The 26,947-nt window shown below is 43.4% G+C and overlaps 1 protein-coding gene across 6 annotated transcripts in view; it reads right to left on the reverse strand.

Moving 5' to 3' along the window:
- APBA2 (amyloid beta precursor protein binding family A member 2) overlaps positions 1–26,398 on the reverse strand; it is a 343,044-nt gene extending 316,646 nt beyond the window's left edge. For 4 of the 6 annotated variants that reach the window (XM_038747002.1, XM_038746997.1, XM_038747001.1 and 1 more), the window contains exon 1: positions 26,307–26,398. The gene's annotated coding sequence lies outside the window, so the exon portion shown is untranslated. Of the gene's footprint in view, positions 1–25,632; positions 25,667–25,848; positions 25,867–26,306 lie in introns of those variants that run through there. The other 2 variants (XM_038746999.1, XM_038746998.1) reach the window with 2 other exon arrangements.
- Between the last annotated feature and the right edge of the window lie 549 nt (positions 26,399–26,947).

The raw sequence follows: 26,947 nt of genomic DNA on the forward strand, positions 1-26,947 counted from the left end.
GCTCCCCAAGGGAGAGAGTGTGAAGCGAGAAGATAAGAGGATACAGAATCTTGAGGGGCATGCTGTTAATTTTTAAATTGTTATTAGAAATGTTTACTGTATTACAAACTTACTTTGAAGTCTATACAGCACATCACCTCACAGTTTCCTTTCAACAAAGGCAGCGGTGATGTTTTAGCAGATGGATGAAATGATGCCATCACAACACATCTTTCTCAATTGCTTCGTTCTTTATTTGGTTTTTCTCTGTTGAGTGCTACTCAATCATTTTCTTCCACTGCTCATTTTTTGTCAGTGCTCTTGGGTGCCTACGCACTGGGGCTGCTCCCGTGGCAAACTGGCTTTCCGGCTGCCGCAGGCACATAGGGAATTCCGCCACATTGTTTATTTTGTTGGAAAATGTTGGGAATCTGTAGTACACCAGTTGAAATCTAAAAAATTCATGCCGGTACCTTGCGCTATTGACATGAAACGTTTAAAGTTATGAGACTGTGAGCCCACTGTTGGGTAGGGCTGTCTCTATATGTTGCCAACTTGTACTTCCCAAGCGCTTAGTACAGTGCTCTGCACACAGTAAGCGCTCAATAAATACGATCGATTGATTGAAACACTGTCCTCCTTTAGAGGGACCATTGGTTAATCGATTGATTGGGAAACAGCATGGCGTAGTGGATAGAGCCCACTGTTGGGTAGGGACCGTCTCTATAGGTTGCCAACTTGTACTTTCCAAGTGCTTAGTACAGTGCCCTGCACACAGTAAGCGCTCAATAAATACGATTGGTTGATTGATTGAAACACTGTCCCCCTTTAGAGGGACCATTGGTTAATCGATTGATTGGGAAACAGCATGGCGTAGTGGATAGAGCCAACTGTTGGCTAGGGACCGTCTCTATATGTTGCCAACTTGTACTTTCCAAGTGCTTAGTACAGTGCTCTGCACACAGTAAGCGCTCAATAAATACGATTGATTGATTGATTGATTGAAACACTGTCCCCATTTAGAGGGACCATTGGTTAATTGATTGCCTGGGAAACAGCACGGCATAGTGGATAGAGCCCACTGTTGGCTAGGGACCGTCTCTATATGTTGCCAACTTGTACTTCCCAAGCGCTTAGTACAGTGCTCTGCACACAGTAAGCGCTCAATAAATACGATTGAATGAATGAATGAATAGAGCGTGGGTCTGGGAGTCGAAAAGTCATGGGTTCTAATCCCAGCTCTGCCACGTGGCTGCTGTGTGACCTCGGGCAAGTCACTGAACTTCTCTGGGCCTCGGTTCCCGCATAATAATGATGATCATATTTGTTGAGACTGCATGCCGGGAACTGTGAAATGGGGATTAAGACTGTGAGCCCCATGAGAGACAGGGACTGTGTTCGATCCAATTTGGTCGTATCCACCCCACGCTTAGACTGTAAGCCCGGTGTGGGCAGGGATTGCCTCTCTTTATTGCTGAATTGTACTTTCCAAGCGTTTTGTAAATAAATACAATTGAATGAATGAATACGGTGCCTGACACATAAATAAATGCTTAACAAATACCACAATTATTATTATTATTGATTGATTGTGCCAATAGTGTGGGAAAGACTCCAGCTGTAGGAGCGCACCACTGGGAACCCATGCCATCCCCCCCCCCCCCCATCATAAATCAATCAGTGGCATTTATTGAGTGCTTCCTGGGTGCAGAGCACTGTACTAAGCACTTGTGAGAGAACAATACAACAGAGTTAGTAAACGTATTCCCTGCTCATGAGGAGCTTGAAGTCTAGAGGGGGAGAGAGCATTAATATCAATATTTATGTGGCTATTGAAGTCCCCAAGGATCAATGTAGGGTTGGAGAATGAAAGAGGAATGTGAGAAAGTGTTTGGCACTTACTCTAGGCCTTATTGGGCAAATATTAAATGACTAACAAATGTTATTATTATTATTATTATTATTATTATCACCTCCTGACTCCTACTCCCTGATCACATATCTGCTGTTAGAATCTCCATTAGGGAGCAAGCACCAAGAAGGAAAGGAAGAGGGGACTGAATTTAATAAGATTTATTGTTAATAGCTGGACTTGCAAAAGGTGTCTGAGAAAATAATACTGAAGCCAGGATTTCACAGACATTTTGGATTATTTGTGTTTTCCCCCCACTTCTATGCTCTACCTTATCTCTTGACTTCCAAAAGTCGTTAAGAAAAACCGTATTAAAACGGCTGGCTTATCTTTTATGAATTTTGAAACTGATCCCCTCTAAACTGTAAGCTCCGTGTGGGCAAAGGAATTTGTCTACCAACTCTGTCATACTGTATTCTCCCGAAGGATTTGTACAGTGCTCAGCACACAAAAGGCGCTCTATAAATACAGGAACTGTATTGATTGAAATTGTCAGCTACTGATAAATGAGAATAGGGGGACTAGAAGTAGCACATAAAAGACAAATCCACATTTTAGTCATGTTACAATCTTCTCGACCTCAGAAACTCCCTCTAGAAACGGATCCTGTTGCTGATGATGGCTGAAATGGTATATTACTCCTTACGGACTTTGTCAGGACTCATAATTGTCTGATATTTTAAATGTCTGGGAGTTTGGAGAATCGGGAACCTCTGCTCTTCCTGCCTCTCAGGCTATTCCTCAGTCTTGGAAACACCCAGGAAGATTTTCAAGTAGCTGTCCTGGGTTTCTGCTCCTGAATCTGTGAGAATATTCGCAGTCAATCAGGGAACCTGGGTTTCAATCCCAATTTTGCAACTTGCCTGCTACGCAAACTTAAGCCAGCCGCTTCACCTCTGTGTGACTCATTTTCCACACAACAATGTTCCGACTACAGAAGTCTAAATAGCTGATGTACTGGACAATTTGCTAGTTAACGTGAAACCTAAATCTCCAGTCAAGAGTCAATTTATTCGTAAAATTGCAGCAGTCACGGACCGTGGTGATGTGTACAAGAGTCTAATGATTATCACAGAGAAAAGCCTTGTAAATTTCAGAAAAACAGAACAGGCTTAACGCTGAACAAGGAACAAATTCTCAGTCACCTTCACCAGAATCCATCTCAGCAAATCATCTACCCCAGAAATAACAAATGTGATGTCATCCACCTGCCCCACTCTGAGATGAGAAGCAGCGTGGCTCAGTGGCTTTGGAGTCAGAGGTCACGGGTTCAAATCCCGGCTCCACCAATTGTCAGCTGTGTGACTTTGGGCAAGTCACTTCACTTCTCTGTGCCTCAGTTCCCTCATCTGTAAAATGGGGGTTAAGACTGTGAGCCCCCCGTGGAACAACCTGATGACGTTGTAACCTCCCCAGTGCTTAGAACAGTGCTTTGCACATAGTAAGCGCTTAATAAATGCCATTATTATTATTATGAAGCTCAATAAGTTTCATTTTCCTAACCTTGGGAAGGCAGAACTGCCACTGCGTGTTTATTTATAAAACGTTATATGAAACAGTTTTACTTCTACAATGATAAACCAGCAAGACAATCAGGAACTTCTCTTCCCAAATCTGACAGACCACAGCCCTTCCCACGTTCAAAAACCTCGTTAAAATCCCACTTCCTCCAATAGACTTCAATAGACTCCAATTCCCCCTTCTAGACTGTGAGCCCGTTGTTGGGTAGGGACCGTCTCTATATGTTGCCAACTTGTACTTCCCAAGCGCTTAGGACAGTGCTCTGCACGCAGTAAGCACTCAATAAATACAACTGAATGAGTAAATGACTAGGCTTTCCCTGATGAATTCCTAGAAGCCAAGACCTACCAACCCACCCACCATTTTTGCTACTTATCTATTTAATTATAGGTCTTCTCAGCACATAACAACAGTAATATTAATAATGACAATTGTTAAAGCACTTACTATGTGTCAAATACTGTACTAAACGCTGGAGTAGATAAGATGGATGATTTTGGTCTGAAGTTGCAGCTACTCAAGTAATGCAACCAAAGCCCCTCGCACTTAGTACAGAGTCCAAGTCTGTGGCCCCTAAAGCCCCTCTTTTAAGGGACAGAGAACATGTCTACCAACTCTGTTATATTGTAGTCTTGCAATCAATCAATCAATCATATTTATTGAGTGCTTACTGTGTGCAGAGCACTGTACTAAGCGCTTGGGAAGTACAAGCTGGCAACATCTAGAGACAGACAACAAAATAAAACATATTCATTCATTCAATCGTATTTATTGAGTGCTGTGTGCAGAGCACTGTACTAAGCGCTTGGGAAGCGCAAGCTGGCAACATCTAGAGACAGTCCCTACCCAACAGCGGGCTCACAGTCTAGAACTAAGCTGTTCTAAGCGCTTAGTACAGTGCTCTGCACACAGTAAGCGCTCAATAAATACGATTGATTGATTGACAGAAGGGGGAGACGGACGACAAAACAACACGTATTAACCAAATAAACTAAATATGTAAGTGCTCAGTAATAATAATAATAATGACGATGATATTTGTTACACTTACTATGTGCCAAGCACTGTTCTAAGTACAGTGCTCTGCACACAGTAAGCGCTCAATAAATACGATTGATTGATTGACAGAAGGGGGAGACGGACAACAAAACAACATGTATTAACCAAATAAACTAAATATGTAAGTGCTCAGTAATAATAATAATAATAATAATAATGATGGTATTTGTTAAGCACTTACTATGTGCCAAGCACTGTTCTAAGTACAGTGCTCTGCACTCACTAAGCGCTCAATAAATACAACTGAGTGATCCAGTACCTCCCCTAAGACGTCGCTGAAAATGTAATAATGATGATGGCATTTGTTAAGCTCTTACTATGTGCCAGGCACTGTACTAAGCGCTGGGGTGGATACAAGCAAATCGAGTTGGACCCTGTCCCTGCCCCACGTGGGGCTCACAATCTCAATCCCCATTTCACAGATGAGGGAACGGAGGCACAGAGAAGCGAAGTGACTTGCCCAAGGTCACAGAGCAGGCAAGTGATGATGATGATGATGATGATGGAATTTGTTAAGTGCTTACTATATGTAAAGCACTGTTCTAAGCGCTGGGGGGATACAAGGTGATCAGGTTGTCCCAAGTGGGGCTCACAATCTTAATCCCCATTTTACAGATGAGGTAACTGAGGCCCAGAGAAGTGAACAGACTTGCCCAAGGTCACATTGCTGAAAAGTGGCAGAGCCGGGATTAGAACCCACTCCCAAGCCCAGGCTCTTTCCACTGAGCCACGCTGCTTCTCAATACCCCAATCATGTTCCTAGGGGTACGCCCCTCTAGACTATGAGCTGGTGGTGGACATGGCACATCACTGTTTACTGTCGCACTGTACTTTCCCAAGCGCTTAGTACAGTGCTCTGCACCCAGTAAGCGCTTAATAAATCCGATTGCATAAATGAATGAATGAACAAAGAAAGGCTGAGAGACAGGACAGGCCACTTAACCAAGAGTGGCAAAGCCGGGATTAGAACCCATGACCTTCGGACTCTTAGGCCCAGGCTCTATCCACTCCAATTCAGCATCACATTTGTGGGTTCTGCCTCCACTTCATAAGCTTCTGCTAAGAAAAAAACTGAACACGGAAACACGGCAGCGGCCGCGTTAGTCTCTTGGCTACGTTGATCGTCCCGTTATCAACTGTGATGCCATATTGTCTGGGACTTCATTTGCCGCGGCCTTAAAATAAATCTTCTGCCTTTCCCTTTCTTTTTTTTTTTTTGGGCCAGCTCACCACACTGCAAAATAATAGGCATCTGACTGTCATCCATTTTCCTCTCTTGTCCAGTGAAGCTGTGCGGAGGTTAGCAAAGCCCCGGGGCTCGTGGACCGACATTTTTCCGAGCCTTTTGTAGTCCTGTCTGGCCACCCGAGGCAAGCTCTTCAGGAGGAGGAGACGGGCCTTCTAATTTCAGCCCACACCCCCAGTCACCTACGCTCTCCTCACAGCAGACGCTCAGTAAATCCTGATGGAATTGCACAGGGAAATTCATTCATTCATTCATTCAATTCATCAATTGATTGAGTCATTCATTCATTCATTCAGTCGTATTTATTGAGCGCTTACTGTGTGCAGAGCACTGGACTAAGCGCTTGGGAAGTCCAAGTTGGCAACATCTAGAGACGGTCCCTACCCAACAGCGGGCTCACAGTCTAGAAGGGGGAGACAGAGAACAAAACATATTAACAAAATAAAATCAGTAGAATAAATATGCACAAATAAAATCAATCAATCAACCAATCGTACTGATTGAGCGCTTACTGTGTGCAGAGCACTGGACTAAGCGCTTGGGAAGTCCAAGTTGGCAACATCTAGAGACGGTCCCTACCCAACAGTGGGCTCACAGTCTAGAAAAGGGAGACAGACAACAAAACAAATTAACAAAATAAAATCAATAGAATAAATATGCACAAATCAAATCAATCAATCGTATTTATTGAGCGCTTACTGCGTGCAGAGCACTGGACTAAGAGCTTGGGAAGTCCAAGTTGGCAACATCTAGAGACGGTCCCTACCCAACAGTGGGCTCACAGTCTAGAAAGGGGAGACAGGGAACAAAACAAATTAACAAAATAAAATCTATGAATATGCACAAATAAAATCAATCAATCAACCAATCATTTTTATTGAGCACTTACTGTGTGCAGAGCACTGGACTAAGCGCTTGGGAAGTCCAAGTTGGCAACATCTAGAGACGGTCCCTACCCAACAGCGGGCTCACAGTCTAGAAAGGGGAGACAGACAACGAAACAAAACATATTAACAAAATAAAATCAATAGAATAGATATGCACAAACAAAATAAATAAATAAATAAAACCGTATTTATTGAGCGCTTACTCTGTGCAGAGCACTGTACGAAGCGCTTGGGAAGTACAAGTAAATAAATAGAGTAATACATTTGTACAAACATATAGACATATATACAGGACAGGACAGGAAATTCATTCATTCATTCAATCGTATTTATTGAGCGCTTACTCTGTGCAGAGCACTGTACGAAGCGCTTGGGAAGTACAAGTAAATAAATAGAGTAATACATTTGTACAAACATATAGACATATATACAGGACAGGACAGGAAATTCATTCATTCATTCAATCGTATTTATTGAGTGCTTAATGTGTGCAGAGCACTGTACTAAGCGCTTGGGAAGTACAAGTTGGCAACATATAGAGATGGTCCCCACCCAACAGTGGGCTGGAAACAGGGTTGAAGTTAACCCCATAGAATGTCGCTCTCCGCCTCGGTTCTGTAGCTCTTCGGTTGAAGTTGGAATCGAGCAATGTTATTTAATGAGCGCCTACTGTGTGCACGGCTCTGGACTAAGCGCTCTCTGTCTCCCCATTTTTCTTCTCTGTCTCCCCCTTTTAGACTGTGAGCCCACTGTTGCGTAGGGACTGTCTCTATATGTTGCCAACTTGTACTTCCCAAGAGCTTAGTACAGTGCTCTGCACACAGTAAGCGCTCAATAAATACGATTGATTGATTGATTGATTGATTGATTGATTGAAAGTGCGGTTAGGTGGATGCATTCCCAGCCCACAATGAACTTACAGTCTAGAGGAAGCCAGGCTACCCTAGTCTGTCGGTCAGAGTCTCCTAAAAGTCGGTCAGTCAATAGTATTTATTGTGTGCAGAGCGCTGTACTAAGCGCTTGGGAGAGGACAATATAACAGACATTCCCTGCCCACAACGAGCTTATACTTTCTTGCTTCTTCGGCACTGTGGGGCAGTGTGCCACTGAGTTAACTTGTACTTGCCCAAGTGCCAACTTGTACTTCCCAAGCGCTTAGTACAGTGCTCTGCACACAGTAAGCGCTCAATAAATACGACTGATAGTTAACAAATTCTGTGGCAGCATTCTATGGCAGAAGCAGCGTGCCTTAGTGGAAAGAGTAGGGGCTTGGAATCAGAGGTCATGGGTTCAAATCCCTCCTCTGCCAGTTGCAGGCTGTGAGACCTTGGACAAGTCACTTAACTTCTCTGTGCCTCAGTTACCTCATCTGTGAAATGGGGATTAAGACTTGGAGCCCCACATGGGACACATATGATTACCTTGTATCTACCCTAATGCAATAGGTTAACAGTGCCTGGCACATAATAAGCGCTTAACAAATACCGTTATCATTATTATTATTTAGTTTTTCACTGCTAATGAAAATCTTTGATCACATGCAGGATTTTGCCTCCCTATATTTCATTCAAACTTATTTTAGAAGCCGTGTGGCTTAGTGGAAAGAGCCCGGGCTTGGGAGTCGGAGGTCATGGGTTCGAATCCCTCCTCTGTCAGTTGCAGGCTGTGAGACCTTGGGTAAGTCACTTAACTTCTCTGTGCCTCAGTTACCTCATCTGTAAAATGGGGATTAAGACTGGGAGCCCCACGTGGGACACAGCTGATTACCTTGTATCTACCCTAATGCAGTAGGTTAACAGTGCCTGGCACATAATAAGCGCTTAACAAATACCGTTATCATTATTATTATTTAGTTTTTCACTGCAAATGAAAATCTTTGATCACATGTAGGATTTTGCCTCCCTATATTTCATTCAAACTTATTTTAGAAGCCGTGTGGCTTAGTGGAAAGAGCCCAGGCTTGGGAGTCAGAGGTCATGGGTTCAAATCCCTCCTCTGCCAGTTGCAGGCTGTGTGACCTTGGGCAAGTCACTTAACTTCGCTGTGCCTCATGAATGAAGACTGTGAGCCCCGCGTGGGACTACCTGATGACCTTGTATCAACCCCGGTGCTTAGACCAGTGCTTGGCACATAATAAGTGTGGAACAAATACCAATATTATTCGTCTACTTCCTACAGTAATCTACTCCCTAACACATAGCTTGAAATGTGCTGGCACAAAGACATGCACAAGACAACTGCCAACATGAATTTTAATTCCTTCTCCTTTGAAGAAGGCCTATGACTTTAAAAAGCTAACTTTAAATCATCATCATCATCATCATCAATCGTATTTATTGAGTGCTTACTGTGTGCAGAGCACTGTACTAAGCGCTTGGGAAGTACAAGTTAAATGGAGTCTGACTCTGAAATATGGGGGAAAAAGGGATGATGACTTTTACATCTGGTTTACTACTAAAAGGGAGTTAATGCAGCAATATATGCAACAATTGAAACAATGTAAATATATTCTTCCTCTGAGGCAAATAATCTCATTTTTCCCTTTCAAATCATTATTTCTAATTAGGTAAGCTATTAGTAGAAGCGTTGGAGTTATGTTGTGCGTATGTAGCATAATAAATGGCTGCTCAAATATGTGCTTTACGATGATTTTTCAGTCCATCAGTTTCTAGGCTTCAATGATAATAACAGGAAGGGGGGGCTATACTAATGGAATAATAATAATAATAATAATAATAATAATAATAATAATAATGGGATTTGTTAAGCACTTGCTATGTGCCAGGAATTATACTAAGTGCTGGGGTAGATACGAGCAAATGGGTTGGACAGTCCTTGCCCCACATGGGGCTCACAGTCTTAATTCCCATTTTATAGAGGAGGGAATTGAGGCCCAGAGAAGTGAAGTGACTTGCCCAAGGTCACACAGCAGACAAGTGGCAGAGCCGGGATTAGAACCCATGATCTTCTAACTCCCCAGGCTCAGGCTCTATCCACTAGGCCATGCTGCTTCTCCAAAGAGCACAGGATGTGGGCTGCATCCAACCTGATACACTTCTATCTACCCTGTCACTTTTTATAGTGCCTGGCACATTATAAATAATAATAATAATAATGATGGCATTTATTAAGTGCTTACTATGTGCAAAGCACTGTTCTAAGTGCTGATAAGGTGATCAGTTTGTCCCACGTGGGGCTCACAGTCTTATCCCCATTTTACAGATGAGGTAACTGAGGCACAGGGAATCAATCAATCATATTTATTGAGCACTTACTGTGTGCAGAGCACTGTACTAAGCGCTTGGGAAGTACAAGTTGGCAACATATAGAGACAGTCCCTACCCAACAGTGGGCTCATGACTTGCCCAAAGTCACCCAGCTGACAAGTGGCAGAGCCAGGATTTGAACCCATGACCTGTGACTCCAAAGCCCGGGCTCTTTCCACTGAGCCATACGTGGCCTAGTGAATAGAGCACAGGCCTGGGAGACAAAAGGTCATGAGTTCTAATCCGGACTCTGCCACTTGTCTGTTGCAAGAGCTTGGGCAAGTCACTTTACTTCTCTGGGCCTCAGTTCCCTCATCTGTAAAATGGAGATTGAGACCGTGAGCCCACGTGGGACAGGGACTGTGCCCAACCCGATTTGTTTGTATCCACCTCAGTGCTTATTTATTTATTTATTTTACCTGTACATATCTATTCTATTTATTTTATTTTGTTAGTATGTTTGGTTTTGTTCTCTGTCTCCCCCTTTTAGACTGTGAGCCCACTTTTGGGAAGGGACTGTCTCTATGTGTTGCCAATTTGTACTTCCCAAGCGCTTAGTACAGTGCTCTGCACATAGTTAGCGCTCAATAAATACGATTGATGATGATGATGATGCTTAGTACAGTGCCTGGCACATAGTAAGTACTTAATAAATGCCATAATTATTATTATTAAATGCCTTTTAAAGAAATAAAAGGAATGAAAACTCTAAAGTGCTTCTAAGTCAAAGATAACGGCACTAAACTCCGACTTTCTTTGGGACTGGGAAGAAACTAGACCAAGAACTACATTTTCAGTTAGATTAACAGTTAGATTGCCAATTTGTACTTCCCAAGTGCTTAGTACAGTGCTTTGCACACAGTAAGCGCTCAATAAATACGATTGATGATGATGATTAAAAACACTTTTTACATTCAGGTTTCAGACTCCGATTTGATATCTGCAAGATGATCTGCCAACATTTTAAGGCCAATCTGCTGCCGGAGAATAAACACCGGTATTATCCAGAAATTGCTGGCACATATGAAAGGTTCCTATGGTGTAGAGTATTTGAGTTGGAGATTGTGTCCAAACGCATCTTTCGAGCATTATTCGGCAAACACACTCCCTAGAAATCAGTTATATGTCACCGCTGTGTTCCTCGGTAAAACTCCAATTAGCAACTGCGTTTCTTCACTCTTGATTGCATCAAATCTGCCACAGGTCTCTTTCTTTCGGGCTATAATACCATCAAGGAGTTCAACATAATTAAATCTACATAGATAGGTCTTCTCTTGCCAGGCACTATCACAGAGGGAAGATTCATTTCCCACCAGCCCTATCTATAATCAGGGCTTGATTTCCACCAAAGTAGTGTTTTGTAGCTAGAGAACACGGTTCTTTTCAGAAAGCAAAACCACTTTCCCTCCGCCTGCAAAGATTAAACAAGATGATGATTCTGTTGTGCTCCGATTCTCTTTTGTAATGATCGCTACGCGTGCTCTGCCTACGAAGAATGGTTCGAGCCGTGCGGTGATGCAAGAGAACTCCGCTCTCTAGCTAACGGCAGAGGCTGTAATTTCCCTTCCTCTCTTAAAATCTTTACATTCATCCTTGCTTTACCGACAACTGGAAATAAGGTTTCCTTGTTTCCATGGTCCACTTTTCCAAGGAATAAATCAACTGGCTTTCAGAGGTTAATAATACGGGAACGAATTAATAAATGGGATTTACGGTGTGTCACGTTATTTTGCATGTCCATGAGAACGCTGACAATTTAATCGAACAGAAAGTCTGTAAATCTCGTAAGGGTAAAATTAAGCATCTAAGCAAGGGAGTTCAACAGCATGGCAACACTGCATGGTAAGAATCTGATACCGAAACATGAATCTGAGACTCTACCAAGTTCTGGAAGAAGAAGACATGGGCTTGTATTTCATCTCAATACTTGACTTTGATTCTCATAGATGACTTTATTGTGCTGGACCTGAATTTTTTCCTCATTTTTCAAATGGAAGCAGTGCTTTGTCCTACAGGTCAAAGACTTTTTTCTACTGGATAATCAAATCAATCAGTGGCATTTATTGAGCCCTTACGGGTGGGCAGAGCACTGTGCTGTTTGGGAGAGTTCAACTATAACATCATCATCATCATCAATCGTATTTATTGAGCGCTTACTATGTGCAGAGCACTGTACTGAGCGCTTGGGAAGTACAAATTGGCAACATATAGAGACAGTCCCTACCCAACAGTGGGCTCACGGTCTAAAAGGGGGAGACGGAGAACAAAACCAAACATACTAACAAAATAAAATAAATAGAATAGATATGTACAAGTAAAATAAATAGAGTAATAAATATGTACGAACATATATACATATATACAGGTGCTGTGGGGAAGGGAAGGAGGTAAGATGGGGGGGATGGAGAGGGGGACTAGGGGGAGAGGAAGGAAGGGGCTCAGTCTGGGAAGAAGGGTGTGTTCCCTGTCCACAAGGACATTACAGTCTACAGCGCTTAGAACAGTGCTTTGCACATGGTAAGCGCTTAATAAATGCCATTATTATTATTATTATTACGGGGGAGACGGACAATAATACAAATTAGAGATATGTACAGACAGCAATTATCTGGCCCAGTGCGGACATCAGCAGAGCCAGAGGCATGGACGTTGGCCTGCTGCGGATATCAATCGCGATGCCCGGCGGCCCTAGATGGGGTCAGGCAGTGGTCGCAAATCTCCTCGGCCCAGGAGTCATCCCTGCCTAACACTGTCCGCTGAAGTACGAACAAACCCTTCCTTGATCAGAGAGTGTCCCCGTGGGCCTGTCTGGGAAAGGGAAAATTCAAACCCTCATTCATTTTTTGTCCTTCTTTTCCTTTAAATCAAAATGATAACAATCGTGGTATCCGTTAAGCGCTTATTACGTGCCAAGCGCTGTTCTAAGTGCTGGGGTAGATACCAGGTAATCAGGTTGTCCCACGTGGGGCTCACAGACTTAATTCCCATTTTCCAGATGAGGGAACTGAAGCACAGAGAAGTTATGCGGCTTGTCCAAGGTCACCCAGCCGACTGTGAGCCCACTGTCGGGTAGGGGCTGTCTCTATATGTTGCCAATTTGTACTTCCCAAGCGCTTAGTACAGTGCTCTGCACACAGTAAGCGCTCAATAAATACAATTGATGATGATGATGGAGGAGCCGGGATTAGAAGGGATTGTCTCTCTTTGGTGCTGAATTGCACTGAGAAGCAGCGTGGCTCGGTGGAAAGAGCATGGGCTCTGGAGTCAGAGGTCATGGGTTCAAATCCCGACTCGGCCAATTGTCAGCTGTGTGACTTTAGGCAAGTCACTTAACTTCTCTGGGCCTCAGTTCCCTCATCTGTAAAATGGGGATTAAGACTGTGAGCCCCACATGGGACAACCTGATCACCTTGTAACCTCCCCAGTGCTTAGAACCGTGCTTTGCACAGAGTAGGTGCTTAATAAATGCCATTATTATTATTATTATTATTACTTTCCAAGCACCAAGTACAGTGTTCTGCAAACATTAAGTGCTCAATGAATTTGATTGAAGGAACCCACGTCCTATGACTCCCACAACTGTGTTCTTACCACTATAACACACTGCTCCTCCATAAAATAAAACAAACACAAGGCTTCTCATTTCATCCCACTGTTGGGTAGGGACTGTCTCTATATGTTGCCAATTTGTACTTCCCAAGCGCTTAGTACAGTGCTCTGCACATAGTAAGCGCTCAATAAATACGATTGATGATGATGATGATCCCACGGCAGCCCCAAACGACTGCAAGGAGGTGGGTGGGCAATCCCGGTGACCACATCTCACCTTGTCTGTCCAAGGACTGGTGAGGACATGCAGGTGGTCTTCCGCTTTGAGGGGAGGGAAAAGCATTCGATTTTTATTCAGTCCCTGGCACATAGTAAGTGCTTAAATACCATTAAAAGAATTAAAAATACAAAAAATTATTAAAAAGTGTTCCCTTCCCTGGCTGCTGCTCCAAATCCCTGGGCTGCTGCTGATAATGATAATAATATTCATTCATTCAATCGTTTTTATTGAGCACTTTCATTCATTCATTTAACCGTATTTATTGAGCTCTTATTGTGTGCAGAGCACTGTACTAAGTGCTTGGGAAGTACAAATCGGCAACAGATAGAGACGGTCCCTACCCGACAACGGGCTCTCAGTCTAGAAGGGGGAGACAGACAACAAAACAAAACAAGCAAACAAACAAAAAAACCCACAGTGTGGCTCAGTGGAAAGAGCCAGGGCTTGGGAGTCAGAGGTCATGGGTTCTAATCCCGAATTCACCACTTATCAGCTGTGTGACTTTGGGCAAGTCACTTGGCTTCTCTGGGCCTCAGTTACCTCATCTGTAAAAGGGGGATTACTGTGGGCCGAGCACTGGACTAAGCACTTGCGAAGTCCAAGTCGGCAACATATAGAGATGGTCCCTACCCAACAACGGGCTCACAATCTAGAAGGGGGAAACGGACGACAAAACCTAATAGTATTTGTTAAGCGCTATGTGCTAGGCATTGTTCTAAGCACTGGATAGATACGAGATAATCAGGTGGGACACAGTCCCTGTCCCACATGGAGCTCCCAATCTTAATACCCATATTACAGGCGAGGTAACAAGCATAAAGTTAAATGACTCGTCCAAGGTCACACAGTGGACAGGTCTTATCCAGCCCTACTATTGGTCTGGTGGAAAGAGCATCTTTCCGGGAATCATTCCTGCCCCGGATGAGCCTGAAAAGGGCTGGGCCATCCAGGAGGCCTTCCCAGACTGAGCCCCTTCCTTCCTCTCCCCCTCGCCCCCCTCTCCATCCCCCCCATCTTACCTCCTTCCCTTCCCCACAGCACCTGTATATATGCATATATGTTTGTACATATTTATTACTCTATTTATTTATTTTACTTGTACATATCTATTCTATTTATTTTATTTTGTTAATATGTTTGGTTTTGTTCTCTGTCTTCCCCTTTTAGACTGTGAGCCCACTGTTGGGTAGGGACTGTCTCTATATGTTGCCAATTTGTACTTCCCAAGCACCTAGTACAGTGCTCTGCACATAGTAAGCGCTCAGTAAATACGATTGATGATGATGATCCAGGGTCAAAGCTTTCTGACCAGAGAAAGTCCTAGGGAGCTGTCCCAGTGTTTAGAACAGTGCTTGGCACATAGTAAGCGCTTAACAAATGCCATCATCTTGAATGAATGAATGAATGAAATCCCCATTTGACAGATGAGGTAAATGAGGCACAGAGAAGCGACTTGCCCAAAGTCACGCAGCTGACAAGTGGCAGAGCCAGGATTAGAACCCACCTGTATATATATATATATATATATGTGTATATATATATATGTATATATATATGTGTATATATATATATATATATATGTTTGTACGCATTTATTAGTCTATTCATTTTATTTGTACATATTTATTCTATTTATTTTATTTTGTTAATATGTTTTGTTTTGTTGTCTGTCTCCCCCTTCTAGACTGTGAGCCCGCTGTTGGGTAGGGACCATCTCTCTGTGTTGCCAACTTGTACTTCCCAAGCGCTTAGTACAGTGCTCTGCACATAGTAAGCGCTCAATAAATACGATTGAATGAATGAATGAATGAATCCTGGAGGTGGGAAGACCCAGCAGTAACCCTGAGAGACAGCTGGCTATTCAGGGTGGCAAAGACCTCGGTTACTACCAAAGTAACCACCTTCCGGGCACCGGTGCCACTGAACTTCATCAGCACTATACTGTGCTGTTGTTCTCTATCCCTTTAGACTGTAATCTCATTGTGGGCAAGGAATGTGTCATTTATTGCCATTTTGTACTCTCCCAAGCACTTAGTACAGTACTCTGCACACAGTAAGTGCTCAATAAATACAACTGATCGATTAACCGGGCCCCGGAGGGAATGTGACCGGCAGGGATAAGAGTGTGCAAAAAGCAGGCCACAGCACGATTGTTCCGGGCAAGTTCTCCATCCTCACGTTTCAGGTCAAAGGCTCAGCAGTCATTCCCGATCAGAAATTCCATTATATTCATTCATTCAATCGTATTTATTGAGCGCTTACTGTGTGCAGAGAACTGGACTAAGTGCTTGGGAGAGTACAATACAGCGTGGCTAGAGAAGCAGCGTGGCTCAGTGGAAAGAGCACAGGCTTTGGAGTCCGATGTCATGGGTTCAAATCCCGGCTCCGCCAACTGTCAACTGTGTGGCTTTGGGCAAGTCACTTAACTTCTCTGTGTCTCGGTTCCCTCATCTGTAAAATGGGGATGAAGACTGCGAGCCCACCGTGGGACAACCTGATCACCTTGTAACCTCCCCAGCGCTTAGAACAGTGCTTTGCCCATAGTAAGCGCTTAATAAATGCCACAAAAAAACAAAACAACGAACACATTCCCTGCCCACAGCAGGCTTACAGTCTAGTTGGGGTGAGACAGACATCAATACAAATAAATAAATTACAGGTACGGACATAAGTGCTGTGGGGCTGGAGTGAGTCCACTGTTGGGTAGGGACCGTCTCTATATGTTGCCAGCTTGTACTTCCCAAGCGCTTAGTACAGTGTTCTGCACACAGTAAGCGCTCAATAAATACGATTGATTGACTGATTGATTGATTGATTGATTGAGGTGGGGGAAGAATAAAGGGAGCAAGTCAGAGCCATGTATAAGGGAGGGGGAGAAAGGGAAGAACAAACGGAGCAAGTCAGGGAGGGGAGAAAAGGAAAATGTTGGGGGGCTTAGTCTGGGAAGGCCTTTTGGAGGAGATGTACCTTCAATAAGGTTTTGAAGGCGGGGAGAAGAGCTTCCCTTTAAAACAGCAAATTTGGGGCAGGGAGAGTTAAAAACGAAAACCAGACACTTCTCTATTAAGAATTCAAAGCATCCTATAAAGTCTCGTGCAACAGATTGTTTACAGGATACAACGCGGTGGGATTCCTTGTTTGGCCAGGGTGGTCCAGGTATTAGCATGACTCCAGAGATACGAGATGATTTTTTGTTTGTTTTTTTTCGGTTTTATTAAAACCGAGACTGGCAGTAGAGCCTGTGGGTGGCCCAATGGCAAATTCATCCCCGGGAAGAGGCGCAAATAACGGCAGATCCCAAAACAGCAGCTACAAAAAATCCAAACTACATCCTATATGTTCTTCTAATGTGGAATCTACAGGCCTTTCCAATCCTACTCTCACACCTGGGAGGTAACAAGCTCAGCAGTTTCACTTTCAAATACAAAACAAAGAATGAGGATACCTGAGGGCATCAATCGGTAGCATTTATTGAGCGCTCACTGCCTGTAGAATGCTGTACTAAGCACTTGGGAGAATAGCAGATAGGCAGGATACACAATTCCTGCTCTTGAGGAGCTTTTAATTGGCAGGGAGGAAGAGGAGCCAAAAACAGATGCATTTATTCAGGGATTTCAAACAAAAATCTTTTTTTTTATGTAGGAGTTCCAGGTACTTGAAACGTGTGAAAAATTTTTTCCCCCACTTGAATTTTGCAATTTTTTGCTCTACTCCTTGCTCTGTCACCTTGGGCAAATCAAATAACTTCTCTGTGCTTCAGTTACCTCATCTACAAAATAGGGATTAAAATTGTGATCCCTACTATGGGACAGGGACTGTGTCCAACCTGATTAGCTTGTATCTACCCTAGTGCTTAGTACAGTGCCTGGCACATAGTAAGCACTTAAAAATACCGTAAAAAAGGCAGAGTATGCTTGGTGTTACTTCATTAGTTTTTTATGTTGATAATTTTATACATGTGAAGTAATTTGAGTCAATATATAATTACCTTAATTGGAAAAAAGTAATATTTTCATGAAATGCACAATGCTAACAGAGTTCTTGGAAAATTCACATTCAAATCCTGGAGAGTGATCAGTTTTAGGGGTGTAAAGAAAACTCTGATCCTAATAAGAGACCTCATGTCACATATGGTGGATTCATGGATTATTTATAAAGTTTTTGACAAAGTGCACAATGCATCTGTTCAATCTAGATTTGGCAAGAGGGCAGAAAAATCAGGCACAGCTTTCCACCATTTATTTTTAATATCTGATTAAATTTATGTACTGTTGAATACATTCACTACTTTCTAGCAAAACCTGAAACATAATTTTTTTTTTCATTTTCCTTACTCTTTAAGAAAAAGAAGTCAGGAAGAAAAAGACGGAACTTTATAGAAATGTATCCATAATTTCCTCTCCCCAAAAGACGTAACATTTTAGACTTAGTGCTCTAATTTTTATACTTGGTAAAAATGGTAAAACATTCCAGAGAGACAGGAAATTCAACCTTTCGTGAATAAAATGTCATCATTTTGGTGCAAAATGTAATGTTTTTTAAAAAGGTAATTGTGGGTTGCAGATGCAGGTGTGTGATGTTAAAACCCAGAAAAAAAACATTCCATAACTGCAAGCAGAGGCGGTTAAGTGCTGATTATGTTTTAGACTGTGAGCCCACTGTTGGGTAGGGACTGTCTCTATATGTTGCCAACTTGTACTTCCCAAGCGCTTAGTCCAGTGCTCTGCACACAGTAAGCGCTCAATAAATATGATTGATGATGATATGTTGCCAACTTGTACTTCCCAAGCGCTTAGTACAGTGCTCTGCACACAGTAAGCGCTCAATAAATACGATTGATGATGATGATAAATACGATTGATGATGATTATGTTCTAAAGACTGTGCTAAAAGCTGTGGCAGATACAGGCCTTACAACGTAGGAAAGAAGGAGAGGAAGTATTTTTTCTCCATTTTACGGATGGAGAAACTGAGGGACAGTGCAGTCAAGTTACTTATCCAAGGTCACGCGGCAGACCAGTGACAGAGCTCTTAAAGCTCAATCATTCAGTCAGTCAGTCGTATTTATTGACACTCACTTTGTGCAAAGCACTGCACTAAGTGCATGGGAGGGTATGATATAACAATAAACAAACACGTTCCCTACCCACCGTCCTTCTGCCGCCCAGCCCAGTGTTCTTTCCATTAAGTTACGGGCCTCCCTAATTAATCAGTCCTTTTCAGAATTTAAGTCAATCAATGGTTTTTGAGCACTTACCGTGCGCAGAGTACTGTACTAAACGCTTGGGAAAGTATAATGCAACAGAGTTGGTAGATAAGTTCCCGGCTCTCGACGAACTTACTTCTCCCAAACCTTAAAAGTCAGCCGTGGCACTTTAAGAGGAGCACTTCCACTTTTAACCATTGGTAATAATAATAATTGTGGTATTTGTTAAGCGCTTACTATGTACTAAGCCCTGTATTAAGCGCTGGGGTGGACACAATCAAATGGGGTTGTGCCCAATCCCTGTCCCACACAGGGCTCACAGTCTCAATCCCCAATTTACAAATAAAGGAATTGAGACACAGAGATGTCTTCATTGACAATATTTTGCCACAATGCACTAAACCTCAACAGCTTCATTTTGTTGCTCTTATCTGACAACTAACCCTTTCTTTTAATTAAAGAGGATGGGATCAGATTGGATGCAAGAGGGCAGAAAAATCAGGCCCAGCTTTCAACCATTTATTTTTAATATCTGATTAAATTTAATGTTTAATTCTCCCAATTCTCCTAGGGCTTAAAGTGACTCCCTGAAAGTAGACGTATTAATCCTGTTCACACCCACACACCGTTCTGAGAAATAATAATGATAATAATGGTGGTATTTGTTAAGTGCTTATTATATAGAGAAGCAGCATGGCTCAGTGGAAAGAGCCCGGGCTTGGGAGTCAGTGGTCATGGGTTCTAATCCCTGCTCTGCCGCATGTCTGCTGTGTGACCTTGGGCAAGTCGCTTACCTTCTCTGAGCCTCAGTTACCTCATCTGTAAAATGGGGATTAAGACTGTGAGCCCCCCGTGGGACAACCTGATCACCTTGTAACCTCCCCAGCGCTTAGAACAGTGTGTTGCACATAGTAAGTGCATGGGTTCTAATTCCGCCTCTGCCAATTGTGTGCTGTGTGACTTTGGGCAAGTCACTTCACTTCTCTGGACCTCAGTTACCTCATCTATAAAATGGGGATGAAGACTGTGAGCCCCCCGTGGGACAACCTGATCACCTTATAACCTCCCCAGCGCTTAGAACAGTGCTTTACACATAGTAAGTGCTTAGCAAATGCCATTATTATTATTATTATTATTTTCATTCTTTCAAATGCATTTAATGAGTGTTTACTGTGTGCAGAGCACTGTACTATGCTCTTGGGAGAGTACAATATGACGATAAGCAGACACATTCCCTGCCCACGATGAGCTTACAGTCTTGGGGCGGGAGGGGGGACAAATTAACATAAATAAATGACAGATATGTACTTTAGTGCTATGAGGCTGGAGTTGGGGGAGTAATGAACAAAGGGAACAAGTCAAAGCGACGCAGGAGTGGAAGAAGAGGAAAGGAGCGCTTTTAGTCAGGGAAGGCAGGCACTGTACTAAGCACTGGGGTGGATACAAGCAAATCAGGTTGGGCAGAGTCTCTGTCCCACATGGAGCTCACAGACTTAATTTCCATTTTACAGATGAGGGAACTGAGGTACGGAGAAGTGAAGTGACTTGCCCGGAGTCACGGGGCAGACAAGTGTCAGAGCCGGAATTAAAAACCATGTCCTAACTCCCATTCCTGGGCTCTATCCACTAAGCCACTTCCCCGCTTCAAAGCCCTACTGAAAGCTCACCTCCTCCAGGAAGCCTTCCCATTCATTCATTCATTCATTCATTCAATCGTATTGATTGAGTGCTTACTGTGTGCAGAGCACTGTACTAAGCGCTTGGGAAGTACAAGTCGGCAGACTGAGCCCCCCTTTTCCTCTGCTCCTCCTCCCCTCCCCATCACCCCGACTCCCTCCCTCTGCTCTACCCCCCTCCCCGCCCCACAGCACTTGTGTAAATATGTACATATTTTTCATTTTTTAATTAATGATGTGTATATATCAATAATTCTATTTATTTATATTGATGCTATTGATGCCTGTCTACTTATTTTATTGTCTGTCTTCTCCCTTCTAGACGGTGAGCCTGCTGTTGGGTAGGGATTGTCTCTGTTGCCGAATTGTACTTTCCAAGCGATAAGTACGGCGTCTGCACACAGTAAGCGCTCAATAAATACGATTGAACGAATGAATGAATAGGCCACTCGGCTTCTGAGTCCTGGGCCTCAGAATCCCGTTTTGTTTGAACAACACCCTGGAAAAGTAGCAGTGCTTGGAGACGGAAGAGAGAAGCGCAAAAAGGAGGGAATTACTAAAAGGAACGATGAGGTATTTGGAGTGCATAATTTGGGGGGCCCCACAGACTGGCTTTATTGAGCCCGACAAAGAGTTAGATGGCCTGGACTCGGCCAATACCTTTGGCTCAGTCAGGGTTTCCAAGTTCTGGGCCTCTTGGATCCATTTGTAAAATACGGGGAAACAAGTGCTCCTACTATTAAAGGTCAATGATGAGAATTAATGAGATGTCTGGAAAAAGTGCGGTCGGCCTCCTGGAAAAAGCCACGAGATAAGGCAGATGCCTAAACCTACCCAGACCTTTAGTAATAACTGGATAACTACAGGTTTAAGGGAAGAGGAAAATGTGTTTCCAGAATGACATGCTATCGGGTGCCAAAACATCTGGCTGAAAATCTGTCAGTGATTTAATAAGGGACGCTCTCTTCATTACCTCTGTTCCCCACACAGAAACACAGTTCACATCCTGCACTGATTCTAAAAGAAGCCAAATCCAACACCACTACCACCACTGAATGTGTTTTTCTTCTGAATTCCACAGTTTTGTCTAGGAAAAGCTGAAAGTGTTTTGGCACCATCGTTCTACCTTCCAGGAGGTAGGGTTGATTTTTTTTTTTACAACTCTTTTTCCACTTAACATTTTTTAGTTTAATTGACTAGTTAGATATTTATGTAATTAATTCTGTGAACCCTTAAATAAGACTCCCCTTAAAAATTAAAAAAGGTTAGGAAGTAATTAAGAGAGAAGTAAATAACCCCACAATTCTTAAAATACCCATTCCTCTTAGGGGAAAAAGCCTTGCAAAACCAAAGCCCATTGTTCCCTGTCTCCCCCTTCTAGACTGTGAGCCCACTGTTGGGTAGGGACTGTCTCTATGTGTTGTCGACTTGTACTTCCCAAGCGCTTAGTACAGTGCTCTGCACACAGTAAGTGCTCAATGAATACGATTGATTGATTGATTGATTGATTGATATGTAATAATCCATCAATCGTATTCATTCATTCATCATCATCATTCTGGTACTTGTGAAGCACTGGGGTAGATCCAAGTTAATCAGGTTGGACACAGTCCCTGTCCCACATGGGGCTCACAGTCTCAATCCCCATTTTCCAGATGAGGCAACTGAGGCCGAGAGAAGTAAAGTGACTTACAGAAGGTCACACAGAAGACAAGTGGCGGAACCGGGATTAGGGCCAATGACCTTCCGATTTCCAGGCCCGTGCTTTATCCACTAGGCCTCGCTGCTATCTACTGAGCACTTAATGTGTGAAGAGCACTGTATTAAGCATTTGGGAAAGTACAATTAAGCATTTGAGAAGCAGCATGGCTCAGTGGAAAGAGCCCGGGCTTTGGAGTCAGAGGTCATGGGTTCAAATCCCGGCTCCGCCACTTGTCAGCTGGGTGACTTTGGGCAAGTCACTTCACTTCTCTGTGCCTCGGTTACCTAATCTGGAAAATGGGGATTAAATGTGAGCCCCAAGTGGGACAACCTGATCACCTTGTAACCTCCCCAGCGCTTAGAACAGTGCTTTGCACATAGTAAGCGCTTAATAAATGCTATTATTATTATTATTATTATATAACAGAGTTGGGAGATACATTCCCTGCCCACAGGCTACACAGGTTTCTGGCCGCCTCTAAAAGAGATTGGTTATTTCTTCACAAAAATACCCAAGGGCTACTTGACCAATAGTATTTATTGAGTTCAGGTGCGGAGCAATGTACTAAGCACTCAGGAGAGTAAAGTAGGGAGTTAGAAGATACAATTCACCCTCAAGGAATTTACCATTTAGCTCACTTTGGAATTATACACAATTGAGAAGCAGTGTGACCCAGTGGATAGCACACGGGCCTGGGGGTCAGAAGGGACCCGGGTTCTAAATCCAGCTCCGCCACTTGTGTGCTGTGTGACCATGGGCAAGTCACTTCTCTCGGCCTCAGTTACCTCATCTGGAAAATGGGGATTATGCACACACGCATGGGGATTATGCACACACGCATAATACAGCGAAGAAAATATTCTTGGAAAAATATCCCAACACACCCCTTAGGCACAGATACACAACGGAGAGGGGGGAAATAAATTTACAGTTAAATTATCTGTAAAATGGGGATTAAGACTGAGCCCCATGTGGGATACGGACTGCGTCCAATCTGATTAGCTTATATTCATTCAATCGTATTTATTGAGTGCTTGCCGTGTGCAGAGCACTGTACTAAGCGCTTGGGAAGTACAAGTTGGCAACATATAGAGACGGTCCCTACACAACAGTGGGCTCACAGTCTAGAAGGGGGAGACAGAGAACAAAACAAAACATATTAACAAAATAAATAGAATAAATATGTACAAATAAAATAGAGTAATAACTACGTACAAACATATATACAGGTATATACATATATACAGGATTTGCTTGTATCCACCCCAGCGCTTAGTATAGTGCCTGGCACATAGTAAGCGCCTAAATACCATTTAAAAAAATCAAGTCATGTTACTTGCTAGTTATTATTTATTGCATTTGCTGCTTATGCTGGGGACAGGGCACACAAATTATAACCTAGACCTTCAGTGTGAGGATGGGACCTCATGATCCAAAACTGAATTATTTTATTCTTCTGCCTTGGCAGTGGAGTTCCAAGAAACCGATCTAAATCATTGACCATCTGAAGACTTACTAGGCCAACTCTCCCCAAGGATTCTCCCATCCATTCTTTTTTTTAAATGGTATTTGTTAAGCACCCACTATATGCGCTGGGGCAGATACAAGGCAATCAGGTTGGCCCCATTGTACAGACGAGTTAACTGAGGCACAGAGCAGGGAAGTGACTTCCCAAGGTCACACGCGGACCAAGTGGCGGAGCCAGGATTAGAACCCAAGTCCTTCTGACTCTCAGGCCTGCGGACTATCTACTAGGCCACCCTGCTTCTTGAGCTGAACCTGGTGGAATTGGAAAACTCCTTTTTCTAATACAGTTGAAACGTGTCTGCGGATTGAAGTAAATATGATTCCATGATTTTACCTATTTATTCCATACTGCAGCTCTCAGGCAAACTGGGTTGTAAATAGGGAGGCCACAATGTTCCGAAACATTGATGGAAAGAGGATGAAGCATGGGGTGCATTTTGAATGCAACTTACGAAATCTCCAGAAGACTTAGCTGGGGAGGCTAAGATCTGCAGTCTCCCAAAGAAGAACAAACCTCTCTTCTTTTACTGACGATAGCGGCGCAGAAAGCAACAAAACAGCCGTTACCTTTCCCGACTTTTCGAAAAGGATGCAAAAGAATGACTGGGGATAACCAAGAATTTTGACCAACCTCAAGGTTGATTAGAACATACGCATTTCAAGAAGTTTTCCATTTAAACCCCAGTAGCAACAGGAAAACTATTTTCTGGATAGAGGGCTTTTTTTTTAAAAAAAAAAGTATGAAATCAAGACAGGAATCTCAGACAAAATGCTAGAAAAATGACTGCCATTTGGATGCATCTGATTTGGCCGCACAAGTGAAATACATATAACTACATTTTAGAAGTGTAGCATCTGATTTAGCAGCACAAGTTAAATACATGTAACTACCTTTTAGAAGTATTTATCAGTGGTTACTCTGAAACTTGAATATCATCAGGACTAAAACCAGGTTGACCCAAACAGTCTCCACATGAATTAAAGTGATTAAATTTCAAGAAACCTCTTCACCTATAAAGCATTTAAACAGAGGAACTGTGAAGATATGGAGCAGCATTTTCAAAGTTTTATATTTATTTTTTGGTAATATCTAGGGACATGAAGTCGACAGAACTAAGAAAGATCGTGCGTTAAAACGGGACATTTGACCGAGCGATAAATTCTAGGAAAGTTGTAGAATTTGAATTTCTGTTTCTCCATCCTCCTCTAATGCCCTTGCCAGGATGTAACCACAACCAGAAGGATACTGAGAGAGCCAACTTCATAAATCAGAAAGCAGAACCTGTCAGCTGTTAAGGCAGATTCTGCCAATTTTTCCCGACTGAACATTCAGCACTGGGTATGCAGTACCTCTCTCCCCTGTGGCAAAAATCAAAATCTCCTTCATTCAGTCGTGATTAAACCGGCCTCGAAGAATAACAAAAAGAAAAAAAAATGTATATCCGAGTTTGCTGCGCTGTTTACCGGAAGAAAAGGGAGGTGTAGAATTTTTAATTGAGTAGCTTTTCCCTCTAGACCTCATTATGAAAGGGAAAGGGGGGAAAAGAGAGATCAAAAGCTCTGATTCAGTTGCCACACTGGAGGCATGATAATTCCGAAACAAATACCAACTCGGAGAGGGGCTGGTAACACAGGGACTCGTATACGGTTTTCAAGTGCATTAAAGAAAATGAACTCCCAACTCTCCAGCAGAGGTGACTAAATACGATTTGGCACACACGCATAATACAGCGAAGAAAATATTCTTGGAAAAATAGCCCAACACACCCCTTAGGCACAGATACACAAGGGAGAGGGGGGAAATAAAAACAAAGAGACATACCAGAATAAAAGACTCCAAAGAAAGGGCCGAGCCCAGAAGCAGCACCTTTCTGGGATACGGACATTTCCCGTTCCCTAGTTATTCTGAAATGAGGGAAATGAAAAAGCAGCAGGGCTGGTTTCCGCTCCCCCCCTTCCACCTCCCTCCCTCTCCTCCCACCAACATCGTGTTGCCACAATAGCAGCAAGGGAAAAAAACCCAAGAAGCATTCGGTACCGGTCCAGAACATCTTCTGAATCCATCCCCTGCATGCATGCGTCGAGCAGGGCCACAAACAACACTCTCGCTACCTTTCCACGACAACGGATCGCCTGGCTGAGCAAGTGCATCCCTCTCCGAACCCCAATTCCGCACCCTTCCCTCCGCTTTCTCCCCCCATCACCAGTCTCCCTCCCAAATTCCCTTCACCTGGTTCCCCGGGCACTGTCTGGAGTTGGCTGCAGTGCCTTAGCAGGAGAAGGGATGGATAGGAAGGAGGTCTGGAAGCATCACCCATCCTCAAGGAGCTAGGGAGGGAAAGGGGATCTCCCGCTATTGTCAGCATCCTTCTGGCTTTGCCCTCTCTTGTCTACTTTCCACAGCGCCCTACAAATATTGAGGTCCCCATCAGGCGCAGATGGAAGAGCGGGCGCCCACTTGACAAGTTCAGCTTGATTGCCCATCCTCCGGCTTACCTGTCCGGGGAAATGCCTGGATGGCTTTGCCCACCCCAAGCCCCTCGCAGAGGAATAAGAGGTTACAGCTGCAACAGCTCTTTTGTGTGACTGCTTCAGAGCCACACACTGAGACTACTAATTAACCCGGGAAACTGAATGGAGGGAAGGCTACCACCACCCCAGAAGCTGTATAGTGCAGACTGCTCTCTCTAGTGCTGGAAAAAGGAAAAAAAAAAGGAAAGAAAAGAAAAAAAAGAAGGAGAGACAGCCGCCAGGCCTTGGATACGGTTGCTAGGCCGGCCAAAGATTCGGTTCCTCTCCTTCTAGCGAGCACTTAACGGAAACCACGATTATTATGATTAGTCTCACTTACTGACAAAATCACTGATAAAATTTCACCCACCTTCACTGATCCGAAACAGCTTAACTCTAGGAGAGGTTCACTCATTCATCCAAAACAGCTTAACTCGAGGAGAGGTTCATTCATTCATTCAATCGTATTTATTGAGCGCTTACTGTGTGCAGAGCACTGGACTAAGCGCTTGGGAAGTACAAGTGAGCCAAAAACAGGCTCACAGTCTAGAAGGTGGCCTCCAAGCAGCCTGAAAAGTCTTTCTTTAGCAGTTTGGACACCAACGGTTTCGTCTGAAAATAGTTTT

This window comes from Tachyglossus aculeatus, chromosome 5 (assembly GCF_015852505.1).
Source record: "Tachyglossus aculeatus isolate mTacAcu1 chromosome 5, mTacAcu1.pri, whole genome shotgun sequence".
Classification (NCBI taxonomy): domain Eukaryota; kingdom Metazoa; phylum Chordata; class Mammalia; order Monotremata; family Tachyglossidae; genus Tachyglossus; species Tachyglossus aculeatus.